The sequence below is a fragment of the Pristiophorus japonicus genome, chromosome 9, assembly GCF_044704955.1.
Source record: "Pristiophorus japonicus isolate sPriJap1 chromosome 9, sPriJap1.hap1, whole genome shotgun sequence".
Taxonomy (NCBI): domain Eukaryota; kingdom Metazoa; phylum Chordata; class Chondrichthyes; family Pristiophoridae; genus Pristiophorus; species Pristiophorus japonicus.
The window spans coordinates 218,423,680-218,439,132 of record NC_091985.1 but is presented as its reverse complement, the minus strand read 5'-3'; the positions used below and the strand labels follow the sequence as shown (position 1 = coordinate 218,439,132).

Here is a 15,453-nt window from a genome sequence, read left to right as displayed (position 1 = left end):
GAGACTGTAGGTCCCGCATTGGATTCATCAGTCACCTGAGAACTCATTAGTGTGGAAGCAAGTCATCCTCGACTCCAAGGCATTGCCTAAGAAGAAGCTAGAGTACAAAAGTGTGGATATTATGATGAACCTGTATAAGATACAGGTTTGGCCTCAACTAGAGTATTGTGACCAAAGGCAACATAAGAAAAAACATTTTTACGCAGCGAGTTGGTCCAGACCTGCGGTAATCAGCTGGGCAGTGTGAGCTGAGAGTGCATGGTGGGGCAGTGGTGCCAGGCGGTAACACGGAAGGTGAGCGCGCTCCAGGGAGTGGGTTACTCTGAGGGGAAACTCTGGGTGAAAAGCACCGAGTGCGGCCCCGAGCCCCATTATCCACATTATCCACTTTATAAACACCCGGTGTGGTGGGCCTCAGGCCCGAACAAGATCCCATGGGTCCGGCGAGTTCACAAGTGACTGCAGGGGCTGTGTTCTACTGTTATTGCTGCTGTTAATTACATCGTGCTCATTCTGATAGTTGGGGTTTGTTTCAACTGATGCTAACAACCCCTATAACTGGGTTGGAGTTTAAGATTTTGAAATTTCAAATAACACAATGTGTTGGTATTTGATGTCACCAAGATAAGAGGAGACTAATTGAAGTCCTGTTACCGACTGCTCCAATTTTGGGCCTTTTCTCCTTTCTAACGTGATATTATTTCTGTTCTCATACCTTCGGTAACTCTCATGGACAAGTCCCAATTCCCCATTTCTTCCAGAGTGCCTCTCCTCATCTTGGTATCCAGGGTTGTTATCGGTAACATGCCCAGAATCACTAAACACAGAACCCAGTCTGTTGATCACTTTCAGCTACTGGACTTAGCGTGTGCCCCACAGCATCTCTTTCACCTTCGATGTGTCAACAGAGCATCAGACCTGCAAACATGGTTTCAATTTAAATTTGATTCCACTCAGGAAATGTATTAAAAAAATAAATAAGTAAAAGCAAACTGATCACATCAAATAATTGGCAAAGGTTTAGAGTCAACAAGATGAACAAGTAAACACATCACGGCCCAATAACCCAGCTCTATAGTCACAGGAAAATCTGTTATCAAACTCCTCGAGTGGAGCGATTAAAGAACAATGCTAATTCTAAGATCATCTAGAATCTGTTGTAAATATCTTTCAAATCCTGACTGGTACAATCTGCCGGTTTCTTTTCAGTTTCAGTGAATGGAAAATTAGAGGGATGTTGGCATATGGAACTCGGTTAATTCAGCTTCTGAAAGGTGTTTGTGTTAAGTTCATTTGATAGAGGGGAAAATGTGGTTGGTATCATTCGAGAGAGGGAGAGGGAGAGAGACAGAGTTCACTGAGCAACAGTTGGTGTTTGCAACCAACTAGCTGTGGATAGTTCCATCGTAGAATGTTTAGATTAGAAATATTATGTTGGGATCAGAAATGTCTAAAGACCAGTGGTTTGTGCTTGTCACAAGAAGGCCACAGTGTTTTTACGTGCTTCTAATATTGATGCATGTTGAAGAAAATTGGTGATCATTAGTGGTAATTTTCCAACAGTCTATAGATTCTGGATCAGTTCCTATGGACTGGAGGGTAGCTAATGTAACACCACTTTTTTAAAAAAGGAGGGAGAGAGAAAACAGGGAATTATAGACCGGTTAGCCTGACATCGGTGGTGAGGAAATTGTTGGAATCAATTATTAAAGATGAAATAGCAGCGCATTTGGAAAGCAGTGACAGGATCGGTCCAAGTCAGCATGGATTTATGAAAGGGAAATCATGCTCGTCAAATCTTCTAGAATTTTTTGAGGATGTAATGTAGAGTGGACAAGGGAGAACCAGTGAATAGTAAGGAAAGACATTGGCTTGGATGATGTGGAATCGGTATGGGTGGAGCTGCGGTATACCAATGGGCAGAAAACGCTGGTGGGAGTTGTGTGCAGGCCACCAAACAGTAGTAATGAGGTTGGGGAAAGCATAAAACAAGAAATAAGGGATGTGTGCAATAAAGGTACAGCAGTTATCATGGGTGACTTTAATTTACATATAGATTGGGTTAACCAAACTGGTAGCAATGCGGTAGAGGAGGATTTCCTGGAGTGTATTAGGGATGGTTTTCTTGACCAATATGTGGAGGAACCGACTAGAGAGCTGGCCATCCTAGACTGGGTGATGTGTAATGAGAAAGGACTAATTAGCAATCTTGTTGTGCGAGGCCCCTTGGGGAAGAGTGACCATAATATGGTAGAATTCTTTAAGGTTGAGAGTGACACAGTAAATTCATAAACTCGGGTTGTAAACTTGAGGAAAACTAACTTTGAATGGATGAGGCGTGAATTGGCTAGAATTGACTGGCAAATGATACTTAAAGGGTTGACAGTGGATAGGCAATGGCAAACATTTATAGATCACATGGATGAACTTCAACAGTTGTACTTCCCTTTCTAGAGTAAAAATAAAATAGGGAAGGTGGCTCAACCGTGGCTAACAAGGGAAATTAAGGATAGTGTTAAATCCAAGGAAGAGGCATATAAATTGGCCAGAAAAATCAGCAGACCTGAGGACTGGGAGAAATTTAGAATTCAGCAGAGGAGGACAAAGGGTTTAATTAGGAGGGGAAAATAGAGTATGAGAGGAAGCTTGCCGGGAACATAAAAACTTACTGCAAAAGCTTCTATAGATATGTGAAAGAAAAAGATTGGTGAAAACAAACGTAGGTCCCTTGCAGTCGGACTCAAGTGAATTAATAATGGGGAACAAAGAAATGGCAGACCAATTGAACAAATACGAAGGAAGACACAAATGACCTTCCGGATGTACTAGGGGACCAAGGATCTAGTGAGAAGGAGGAACTGAAGGATATCCTTTAGGCGGGAAATTGTGTTGGGGAAATTGATGGGATTGAAGGCCAATAAATCCCCAAGGCCTGATTGTCTGCATCCCAGAGTACTTAAGGAGGTGGCCCTAGAAATAGTGGATGCATTGGCAATCATTTTCCAACAATCTATCGACTCTGGATCAGTTCCTATGGACTGGAGGGTAGCTAATGTAACACCACTTTTCTTAAAAAGGAGGGAAAGAGAAAACATGTAATTATAGATCGGTTAGCCTGACATCAGTAATGGGGAAAATGTTGGAATCTATTATTAAGGATGAAATAGCAGCGCATTTGGAAAGCGGTGACAGAATCGGTCGAAGTCAGCATGGATTTATGAAGGGGAAATCTAGCTTGACCATTCTTCTGGAATTTTTTGAGGATGTAACTAGTAGAGTGGACAAGGGAGAACCAGTGGATGTGGTGTATTTTGACTTTCAAAAGACCTTTGACAAGGTTCCACATAAGAGATTGGTGTACAAGATCAAGGCACATGGTATTGGGGGTAATGTACTGGCGTGGATAGAGAATTGGTTGGCAGGCAGGAAGCAGAGAGTCGGGATAAACTGGTCCTATTTGGAATGGGAGGAAGTAACTAGTGGAGTACCGCAGGGCTCAGTGCTGGGACCCCAGCTCTTCACAATATACATTAATAATTTGGATGAAGGAATTGAGGGTAATATCTCCAAGTTTGCAGATGACACTAAACTGGGTGGCGGAGTGCGCTGTGAGGAGGATGGTAAAATGCTGCAGGGTGATTTGGACAGGTTAGGAGAGTGGGCAAATGCATGGCAGATACAGTATAATGTGGATAAATGTGAGGTTATCCACTTTGGTGGCAAAAAACACGAAGGCAGAATATTATCTGAATGGCGGCAGATTAGGAAAAGGGGAGGTGCAACGAGATCTGGGTGTCATGGTTCATCGGTCATTGAAAGTTGGCATGCAGGTACAGCAGGTGGTGAAGAAGGCAAATGGCATGTTGGCCTTCATAGCTAGAGGATTTGAGTATAGGAGCAGGGAGGTCTTACTGCAATTGTACAGAGCCTTGGTGAGGCCGCACCTGGAATATTGTATTCAGTTTTGGTCTCCTAATCTGAGGAAGGACGTTCTTGCTATTGATGGAGTACAACGAAGGTTCACCAGACTGATTCCTGGATGGCAGGACTGACATATGAGGAGAGCCTGGATCAACTGCGATTGTATCCACTGGAGTTTAGAAGAATGAGAGGGGATCTCATAGAAACATATACAATTCTGACCGGATTGGACAGGTTAGAGACAGGAAGAATGTTCCCGTTGCTGGGGAGTTCCAGAACCAGGGGTCACAGTCTAAGAATAAAGGGTAAGTCATTTAGGACCGAGATGAGGAAAAACTTCTTCACTCAGAGAGTGGTTAATCTGTGGAATTCTCTTCCACAGAAAGTTGTTGAAGCCAGTCCATTAGATATATTCAAAAGAGAGTTAGATATGACCAAATGGATCAAGGGGTATGGAGAGAAAGCAGGAAAGGGGTACTGAGGTTGAATGATCAGCCATGATCTTATTGAATGGTGGTGCAGGCTTGAAGGGCCGAATGGCCTGCTCCTGCACCTATTTTCTATGTTTAAGAAAATGCAGACTTGTGTCTCTGGACTATGTAGTAGCCAGGGACTACTATATTAGGTACTGTCTGCTCCAGTTTGATGAGAGGTTGATGGCATAGCAAGATATCCAGCAGTTTCAAGAATTTATCTCCAGTTATCTGCAGACATCGAATGTCACAGCGTCTTGACAAAATTGGACATATGACTACCCTATTGGGTTAAATTATCGGGATCAATTGTTATAGAACTGTTACAGAATTGAATTCTTATAGAATGGAAAAGTTGTGAAGTTATGCTTAACCTGTATCGAACATTGGTTATACTGCACTTGAGACTACTGCATACAAATCTGGTTGCCATATTAAAAAAAGGATATAGATGCACTGGAGGGGGTCCAGAGAAGATTTACAAGGATGATGGTAGAAATGAGGGTATATCTGTCCTATAAGGAGAAGCTGGGTCTCTTCTCTCTCCAAAAAAGAAGGCTGAATGATGACCTTATAGAGTTCTTTAAAATTATGAAAGATTTTGATAGAGTAGATACAGAGTGAGTGTTTCCATTTGTGGGGAAGAGCACAACAAGAGGTCATCAATATACGATAGTTACCAAGAAATCAAATAGGGAATTGAGAAGAAACTTTTTTACCCAAAGATTGGTGAAAATGTGGAACTCGCTACCACAGGAAGTGGCTCAAGTGAATAGTATAGAAATATTTAAGGGGCGGCTAGTCAAGCATATGAGGGGGAAGGGAATAGAGGGTTATGCTGATGGAAGTAGATGAGGACAGATGGGAGGTGGCTCGAGTGGAGTATAAACGCCAGCATGGGCTTGTTGGGCCGAATAGTATGTTTTTGTGCCATATATCCCATGTAATCCTGTTTTCCAAGACACACTGCTTGAAGGTGGAGATAAATGACTTGAATCCAAATGCAATTGTTACTTTAGTCTTCTTTGTAATATCACAAAGTCTGGACATAATTTGCTTGTGAAATTAAAATTGATGTGCTGTTCAAGCACATGAGGAGGGAAAATTAACTGAAATTTAAGGGGATAATCAAGTTTGGTTTTTGAAAAGATCCAGTCTATGTGGTCTTGTCCAAACTATATATTCAGAAAGAAGTTTTTGGAGGGAGACTGTTGTGTTAAAAGTAACTTCATTTTGCAGATTGAATTGCTCTCTGGTATATTTTGGGGAATAAAAGGTCCAAGAAGAGTTAAGTAAAAATGGTTAAATAAAATTAAACAAACAAATGGGTTATAACTTGGAGCAAGTGGGAATGTTTAATCTATATTTAAAGATATTATGATAATATTGTATTGGACAGTAAAATTCTTCCAGGGCTCATGAATGAAATGGTGAATACTGTATCAAAGTTGACGAGAGGAAGTGAGTGAAGATGTAAGATGAAAACAGGTAAATTACACCATCAATTTGGATTTTTTTCTTAAATCATTGTTCTTGGGTGAATTGGCATAAATCATCTGGGTGCAATCTGGTATTAATGCAAATGTTTGTGAAAGTCAGGGAAGTGTAGTAAATTGATAAGATTTCTCTTCAAGATGTTTGTGTCATTGCCTGTACTGAACAATAAGAAAACTGGATTTGATGGGGTTTATTTTATCTTTAAAATGTTTTGAATTGTGTGTTTCAGTGAAGTTAGGCGCAATGCTGCAGTTAATTGTGGGTGCTGAACTGTTTCTGGCGAATTCATGTGGACTGTGTTAATTGGGAATAGATGTGTGTGGGATCATTCTGTTCTGAACACATTGCTGGGCTGCGGGCTTGTCCTCAGTCCCAGTTAAGAAATGTTTTTGACACCAAATCCAGGGACTACTTACATGATGGCGCCAAATCCAGGGTCCACTTATATTGTGACACCAAATCCAGGGATCACTTACATTCAGACAGTAAAACCAGGGACCACTTGCATTGTGATCCCAAATCCAGGGGGCACTTATCTATGACACCAAATCCATGGACCACTTACACTGAGAAACTAGATTCAGGGACCACTCACACGCTGACACCAAATCCAGGGATTAACAATACTGTGACACAAAATCCAGGAACCAGGTACACTGAAGCACCAAATTCGGGGACCACTTATACTAAGATACCAATTTATATAGCGTCTTTCACGACCACCGGACATCTCAAAGTTTTTTTTACAGCCAATAAAGTACTTTTTGAAGTTAGTCACTGTTGTAATGTGGGAAACGCAGCAGCCAATTTGCGCACAGCGAGCTCCCACAAATAGCATTGTGATAATGACCAGATAATGTTTTTTTTGTTATGTTGATTTAGGGATAAATATTGGCCAGGGCAGCGTGGATAACTTCCCCGGTCTTCTTCGAAATACAGGCAACTCACGATTATCTGGGTCCCTCGGGGATTGGGCTATGCCGGGTAAACGATTTCTCAGTTAGAGTGAGTTGACATTATAAAGTTAAAACTTCAATGAATAAATACTGTGCAAACAGTAACAAGGCAGTTAAGTATGGACATTACCAACATGTGTGCAGGTGGCCTCAAGGTGGAGATTGTCTAGCTCCGGGGTTCCGGAGTGCGCTGCCTTCCCAGGCCAAAAGGACTCCGGCCTCAGTGACCCGATGCCTTCCCGAGCCGAAAGGACTCCGACGTCAGAGGCCCGATGCCTTCCTGGGCCAAAAGGTCTCCGACGTCAGCGGTGGCTGCGAGAGACAGCGGCTGCAGCAGCACGCACAAACAAGGCATTTCTAATGCCATTACAAAGGTTTCCCATTGCATCCGTGTGCGATAATCGAGAGCTGCCTGTAATATGGGATCTTTTAGCCCACTTGAAAGAACAAACGGGGCCTTTGTTTACAGTGCAGTGCTCCCTCAATCTTCTGACTCAGAGGTGAGTGTGCTACGCACTGAGCAAAATTACATAGAATATACGGCACAAAAACGGGTCATTCGGACTATCCAGTCCATGTCGGCGTTTATGCGCCGCTCGGGAATTATAGCGCCTCAATATAAGGAATGGTAATCTTCATCCCAGGTATAGGGGTTATTAAGATCAGAAAAAACAAACTCAAGCTGCCAGAATGAACATGGTTCAGTGCTCAAAGCAATCACTTTAAATCCAGGTCCATTCAGGAACGTGGGCTTTCAATGGCGTGGCTTCTTCCCAGCATTCACCGCGGGGGAGAATGTGCCGCACGCAGCCTACAGGAGCCTAATGCGCAAGCGCGGAACCCGCCTTGGTTTGGAGCACGTGCAGTGCGTGCAATGGTGGAGACAGTATCGAGCGGCTGCGGACAACTCGGTAAGATTGAGCGGAGGGGCGTAATGGATCCGCGAGAGGCCGGAGAGGGTTCCTAAACAACTGGTGTATGCCGCAAGCCCGGAATAATAACCTGATAGCCCCACGTTTGCAGCTCGCGGCTTTCTCCAGGTCACAGGCCCAGGCTAACGGCCGCCATCTTTGTACAGGAAGGCCGCTTCAGCGCTCCACCATCTTGAAACAGTGAGTAGTAAAGCGCATGCGCGGCTCTCTTGGTTATAAATCGTGGGCAGAGATTCAGTGTCTGGTCCCAATCGGGTCCTAGTGTCCGCGTTATAAAATGGCTGCCTCAGTTATTTTTCTCTCACTCTTCACACGTTGGATTTCTCACCATCCCTCCTAAAGATGCTGCTCAGTTTACATCCCACACATTTGAAGCAACAGCCACAGTCCCAGAGCTGGAATGCCCCGTCTACAGTCCAAGGGTTAGAATCCCCATGTACAGTCCCAGAGTTAGAATCCTCATGTACAGTCCCAGGGTTAGAAGTCCCCATGTACAGTCCCAGGGTTAAAATCCCCATGTACAGTCCCAGGGTTAGAATCCTCACGTACAGTCCCAGGGTTAGAATCCTCATGTACAGTCCCAGGGTTGGAATCTCCATGTACAGTCCCAGGGTTAGAATCCTCAGATACAGTCACAGGGTTAGAATCCTGGGACTGTACGCAGACATAAAAAAAGAAGCCTTGAATCTTAGTTGGGAAAGCAATCATAGAAACATGATTCAGTTTCTATACTAATATATTTGAAATCAAATCCAATGAATTGTTGCAAGTAACATATTCCTTTCATGCCGAGTGGGAAACAAGTGATGTCTGGGATGTGCAGAGTGTTTGCGCCTGGTTACACAGCGTGTTTCATGGCTCTCCACTACAATTGCACTTCTTTCAGTTCAGAGTCTTATTTACAAATCCAACTGACTGGATGGACCTCGCCGTTTAAACCCCATCACAGAAATATCATCACTTGATGTTCATTTATGCTAAACCTTAATAAAACATTGGTTAGATCTTAGCTTGAGTATTGTGTTCAACTCTGGGCTCCAAACTTTAGGAATAATGCCAAGCTTTTAGAGAGGGTGCAGAATGAATGGTGCCAGGGATAAGAACATAAGAAATAGGAACAGGAGTAGGCCAAACGGCCCCTCGAGCCTGCTCTGCCATTCAATAAGATCATAGCTGATCTGATTATGGACTCAGCTGCACTTTCCTGCCCGCTCCCCATAACCCCTTATCCCCTTATCGTTTAAGAAACTGTCTATTTCTGTCTTAAATTTATTCAATGTCCCAGCTTCCACAGCTCTCTGAGTTAGCAAATTCCACAGATTTACAACCCTCAGAGAATAAATTTCTCCTCATCTCTGTTTTAAATGGGCGGCCCCTTATTCTAAGATCATGCTCTCTAGTTCTAGTCTTCCCCCATCAGTGGAAACATTCTCTCTGCATCCATCTTATCAAGCCCCCTCATAATCTTATACGTTTCAATAAGATCACCTCTCATTCTTCTGAATTTCAATGAGTAGAGGCCCAACCTACTCAATCTTACCTCATAAGTCAACCCCTTCATCTCTGGAATCAACCAAGTGAACCTTCCCTGAACTGCCTCCAAAGCAAGGAGTGGATCACGAACTTCAGTTATGTGGAGAGACTGGAGAATGTTTCCTCCGGAGAGCAGAAAAGGATAAAAGGAGATTTGATAGAGATGTACAAAAAGAGTAAATATGGAGAAAGTGTTTCCAGTGGCAGAAGGGTAGGTTACCAGAGGAGTCAGACTTCAGATGATTGGCAAAAGAACCGGAGGTGAGATGTGGAATCATTTGTTACACAGTGACTAGTTGTGACTTGGAATGCTCTGCCTGAAAGGGTGGTGAAAGCAGATTCAATAGTAACTTAAAAATAATACTTGAAGGGAAAAATATACTGTGCTATGGGTAAAGAGCAGAGGATTGAGACTCACTGAATAGTTCTACCAAAAGGCTGGCACAGACACGATGGGTTGAATGGCCTCCTTCTGTGCTGTACCACTCTCCGGAAATGGTGGATGGTCTTACACAGAGTGTTCTGCGCGGTGGAATACGCCCTATTTCCATCATCAGGGGGGCAGCGCACGGAAAGGGCTGATCCCGGAGAGCGCCTTCCTGCGCGGAGCGGCTCCCTGAGACTGTCCGGAGTGAGCGCAGCCTCAGCAACACCGAGTGCAGGTCTCAGATCCCGAGTCAGAGCCGCAGGGCCTGGCAGACAAGTGGCCAGGGCTGCAGCACCAGGAAACCCTGGGGGCAGCACCTCCCCCACACAAGGAAAACAAAAACTTGCATTTATACAGAAGGCCCAGCAATTTCAGGCCGCACTGTGTTGGGTTGGGCGCTGGATGTCGAAGTCAGTCCCTGGCCTCCTGTGTAGGTCTGTTTGTTGCATCAGTTTGAGCTGCAGTGGGGATGGAGGAGAAGCTGCTGGGTTTAACCCCCAGTACTTCTCTGCCCAATAGGATCAACAATTTCCCATGTGGTCCTGTCGGGGGAGGTAGGTTCCCTTCCCTGAAGGACGTCAGTGACCAGTTGGGTTTTTATGACAATCCAGCAGCTTTCATGGTGACATTTCTCCAGTGCCAGCCTTACAAATGACCAGATTCATTGAGCTCAATTTCACAACCTGTCTTTATGATTTGGTAGGTTCTCTCTCACCTTCCATTTCCTGTTTGAAATTTATTTTACAGGGTGTCCAAAGGGGAGGATTTGCAGACGGGAATCTCAAACCAAATGTCACGTCAAGATCTCACGGAGTTACTCGATACATCAGGACCGAAATATGATCGGCCTTTGAACATGGAAGCTAAACGCACCGTTTACAGTGGGAAGAAATGGTACACATGCTCTGTGTGTGGACAAGGCTTCAGCCTATCGTCCAACCTGGAGAGACACAAGCGCAGTTACACTGGGGAGAGGCCATTCACCTGCTCCCTGTGTGGACAGGGTTTCACTCGGTCATCCGATCTGCTGACACACCAGTGACTTCACACTGGCGAGAGACCATTTACCTGCTCAGTGTGTGGAAAGGGATTCACTCGGTCATACCATCTTGTAACTCACCAGCGAATTCACACTGGGGAGAGGCCATTCACCTGCTCCGTGTGTGGCAAGGGAGTCACTCAGTCATCCCACCTACTGAGACACCAGTGAGCTCACAAGTTACTGCAAGGTTTGGATTCTGCTGTTGTTGCTGCTGTTAATCACATCCTGGATTGAATCGTGTTCATTCTGACTGTTGGAGTTTGTTTCTGCTGGTGTTAATAATCTTTTAACTGAGCTGGAGTTTAATATTTTGATATTTCAAATAACACAGTTTGTCAATGTTTAATGTTTCCAAGATAAGAGGAGACTAATTGATGTCCTGTTACTGACTGCTACATTTTGGGGCCTTTTCTCCTTTCTAACTCTACATTATTTCAGTTTTCATACCTTTGGTTACTCTCATGGACAAGTCCCAGCTCCCCATACCTTCCAGCGTGCCTCTCCTAGCCTTGGGATGCAGCGATGGTATCGGTAACATGCCCAGGATCACGAAACACAAAACCCAGTCTGTTAATCACTTTCAGCTACTAGACTTTGCGTGTGACCCACAGCCTCTCACTCAACTTCAATGTGTCAATAGAGCATCCCGCCTGCAAACCTCATCTTGAATTTAAATCCACTCAGCAAATGTATTTAACAAAATATAAACAAGTAAATACATAATGGTCTAATAATCCAACTTTATATTCAAAGCAAGAAGTCTGTTATCTAACTCCTCGAGTGGACAAAATAAATATCCCAAATGTAAGAGCTCCTCGAATCCTTCAATACCTTTCAAATCATGACCAGTTCCTCCTTATTCTAGAATTCCCCATCCCTGTGGGAGTCGATATTGATCAAAAACTGCTAATTGGAAATTTCTAACATTTTTTCTCTTTCCGGTGTTTAAAGCTGACCAGTTTCTTCTCTCAGAGAATCTCCAAAGAGACTCTTTGATTTAAACACAGATCTCCCCTCTCTTTTATCTGGGATGAGAGTTACTGGGAATTTGAATACCTGACCACTCAAAAGGGCCTGTCAGTCAAATGCAGACTGAACCAATCACACAGCTTGGTGTCAGTGTGAACTATTACTCTCTCCAGCCTGTAACCGATGAAACTTGTAACACTGAGGCTGAAATTCCACTTCAGTGCACCGGGGGTGCAGGCAGTGCTGGGCACAGAGGGAGCAGCAAACCGGTTCAGAGTGGGCACGCTGGCTTTGCCCTTTCCCGGGGTTTTCCCAAGCATGTGCTGGGGCCCAGTGAGCTTTCACTGCTCTCGGGTATTTCTGTGCGTGTCCTCACTGGCCCTGGAATTCCCACACATTGCCAGCTCTCTGTGCCTTCAAACACTGGAGTAAAGCCGAGTCCTGCAGGCACACAGTCACCAGGAGGAGTTTCTAACTGTCTAGACCGAACTTTTGGGGATTAATACCACTTTTGGGCCAGATGTGGTCCTGTTTCCTGTTCCCTTGGTTTAAATCTTTATTCTTTTTGGTTTGGTTTCACTTTCAATGATGGGCCTCCCACTAAAAGCACTTTGTCTGATCTGCCTTTGGGAATTAGCAGACCCATGGCATCACTGACATGCCAATCGATTCCACAGAATCAGCTAGTTAGAAACTCTAATCAGATCAGGGGAAAGAACAGGGTTTGTCTGTTATTGACTGCAATGTAAGCTTAAACCAGAGTGAGTAATAGAATAGATTAGATTATAATGTGAGATGCTTACACCTACAATTGTGAAACTATAAGAAATAATATAATTAACAGTAGGCAGATTCGTTTAAGGATATTGAGAACATTGCTGAAGAAAAGTATCTGCTGGGATCCAGGGAATATGTTCAAGTTCCAGCAGTCTTTTCCTTGCTTCCTGCCAAAACCCAGCAGAGAAGACAAAGAAGAGTTCGGTGCCAGAGGTGGATCACTACAGGGTATAAAAGTGAAGGGAGACTGATGTAAGCGGGCAGTTGGGACTGGAGACTCCGGAGATCAAGCTCAGGGTGCCCAATGTTCCATCCAGCGGGCTGACCTCATGTCAGTTACTGTGGACACGTGGAACTTGCATGTTTACTCTGATTGATGGATCAGTATAAGGTACGGCATTGGGCAGAAAATCTGCTCATCTTATACTTCTCAGTAAGGTATTTAAGTTGCTGACACTGGACTCAAGAACCTGGTAATTAATAAGACAAGGCATTAGCTAGAATCTTCATCATCATCATAGGTAGTCCCTCGGAATCGAGGAGGACTTGCTTCCACTCCCAAAGTGAATTCTTTGATGGCTGAACAGCCCGATACGAGAGCCACAGACCCTGTTACAGGTGGGACAGACATTCGTCGAGCGAAGCTGTCAGTGGGGCTGGTTTGCCACGCGCTCCTTCCGCTGCCTGCACTTGGCCTCTTCATGCTCGCCCAGATGGACTTTCTCCACCTCAGGCGATCTGCGGCCAGGTTCTCCCAGCTGTCAGTGGTAATGTCACACTTTACCAGGGAGGCTTTGAGGGTTTCCTTATAACGTTTCCGCTGTCCTCCTTTGGCTCATTTACCATGAAGGAGCTCCACATAAAGCATTTGCTTAGGGAGGCTCATATCTGGCATGCATACTATGTGGCCTGCCCAGCGAAGCTTACACCTCTTTACTCCTTTTACATTTTTACTATTAAATCTACTTTTCCGACCATTGTCTTCTCCCAAAATATATCACCTCATGTTTCTCTGCATTAAATTTCATCTGACATCTACATTTACTAATCTGTGTATTCACACAGAAGTCACACAGTCATCTTCACAGTTGGCCATAGTCCCAGTTTTGGTGTCATCAGGAGATTTTGATCGTGTGCCCCATATACCCAAACCCAGATCATATCTCTATATTGAGAAGGGCAATGCTCCCAACACCAACCCTGGGGACACCACTATTTACATCCATCCAGTCTGAACATCCATTAACCACTACCCTCTCTTTTCTGCCCTTTACACAATTACCTATCCACCCTGTCCCACTCCCTTTAATACTGTATGCCTTCATTTGATTAACAAGCCTCCTGTTCAGCACCTTATCAAACGCCTTTTGACAATCCATCTGCACAATATCCACTGCATTTCCTTTCTCACTGCACTGTGTTATTTCCTGAAATAATTCCTGCTGTCTGTCCTGAACAAATCCATTTCACTACTAAATGTTGCAATGTTTGCTCCACACCACCGGGTTTCATCTGTTTAAAACCACAACTGAAAGGTCCACAAAGTGGCCCCGTGGCAAACTCCAGGAGAGGGAGGAAATGAGCGTCTGTAAATGAAGGAGACTGGTGAGGCAGCGTCTGTAAATGGAGAATTGTTGACTGGTCAGAGAGCGTCTGGAAATGGTGACTGGTGAAGGAGCGTCTATAAATGAAGGAAAAATGGAGACAAGTCAGGGAGTGTCTATAAATGGAGACGAAATGATGCCTGGTCAGGGCGTGTCTGTAAATGAAGGAGGAATGGTGACTGGTCAGGGAGCGTCTGTAAATGAAGAAGAAATGGGGACTGGTCAGGGAGCATCTGTAAATGAAGGAAGAATGGGGACTGGTTCGGGAGTGTCTAAATGAAGGAAAAATCGTGACTGGACAGGGGGTGTCTGTAAATGAAGGCGAAATAGTGACTGGGTTCAGTTGGACACTCACTGGTTCCTCTCTCTCTCGACCCTCTCATATGCAATATTTGTGGAGGATTTTTACTAAATCTGATTTAAAAAAAATGATAAATGATACAGAAAATAACTTATTTCACATTTTATGTAACATAGTTCTCTAAAGTGATGGTTCAAATGAACTTCAAATAAGTGAAAAGTGAGTTCAGTCTATGACACCAGCAAGCCATGGACACAAAGAGAACAGGCTTGGTGTTTGATATGGTAGAAGGTGAACTAGATGAGAACTGAAATAACCTAGAGTAAGAAAAGTCCGGGAACAGTCGGTAGCAGCACATCAATTCGTCTCATATTGTGGTGAAATCAAATATTCCAAACACTGTGTTTGAAACAAATATGATTCGTCAATATTTAAAGAAAATGAAAAAAATAAAATATTTATTTTAAATATTGATGAAGAATATTAGTGTCCAGCCAATTGTAGGGGTTTATTATCAGCAGAAACAAACTCTTAACTGCCACAATAAACATGGTTGAGTGCTTAATGCAATCACAGTAAATCCTGTTCCATTCAATGGCGAGGTGATTACCCAGCATTCCCGGCGGGGGAGAATGTGCCGCACCCAGACTACAGGAGGCCAGTGCGCAGGCGCGTAACCCGCCTGGGTTTGGAGCATGCGCGGTGCGGTGTTCGGTGCACAGACAGAGGCCGCAGACGAACAGCTGCGCGGAGCCGATTCTTCAGCGGGTAGGAAACGGCGGGGCGCGGGGGAGTAACTCACCCGCGGGTGGGCTCCATCAACAACTGGTGTAGGCCGCAAGTCCCGAATGAGAACCTGCAGCTCCCGCGTTTGCAGCTCCGGGGGAGTTTCCCGGTCACAGGCCCAGGTTAACGGCAGCCATCTTTGTAAAGAAAGGCTGAGGGTTTGTGCGCAGTCACCTTCATCCATCGAACGGTACAGCGCATGCGCGACCATCTTTGCGAAGGAACAATGAGTAGG

The 15,453-nt window shown here is 44.4% G+C and overlaps 1 pseudogene; it reads left to right on the top strand.

The window, feature by feature from the left end:
• LOC139273708 (zinc finger protein 721-like) overlaps positions 1-15,453 on the top strand; it is a 494,469-nt pseudogene that overhangs the window by 398,004 nt on the left and 81,012 nt on the right.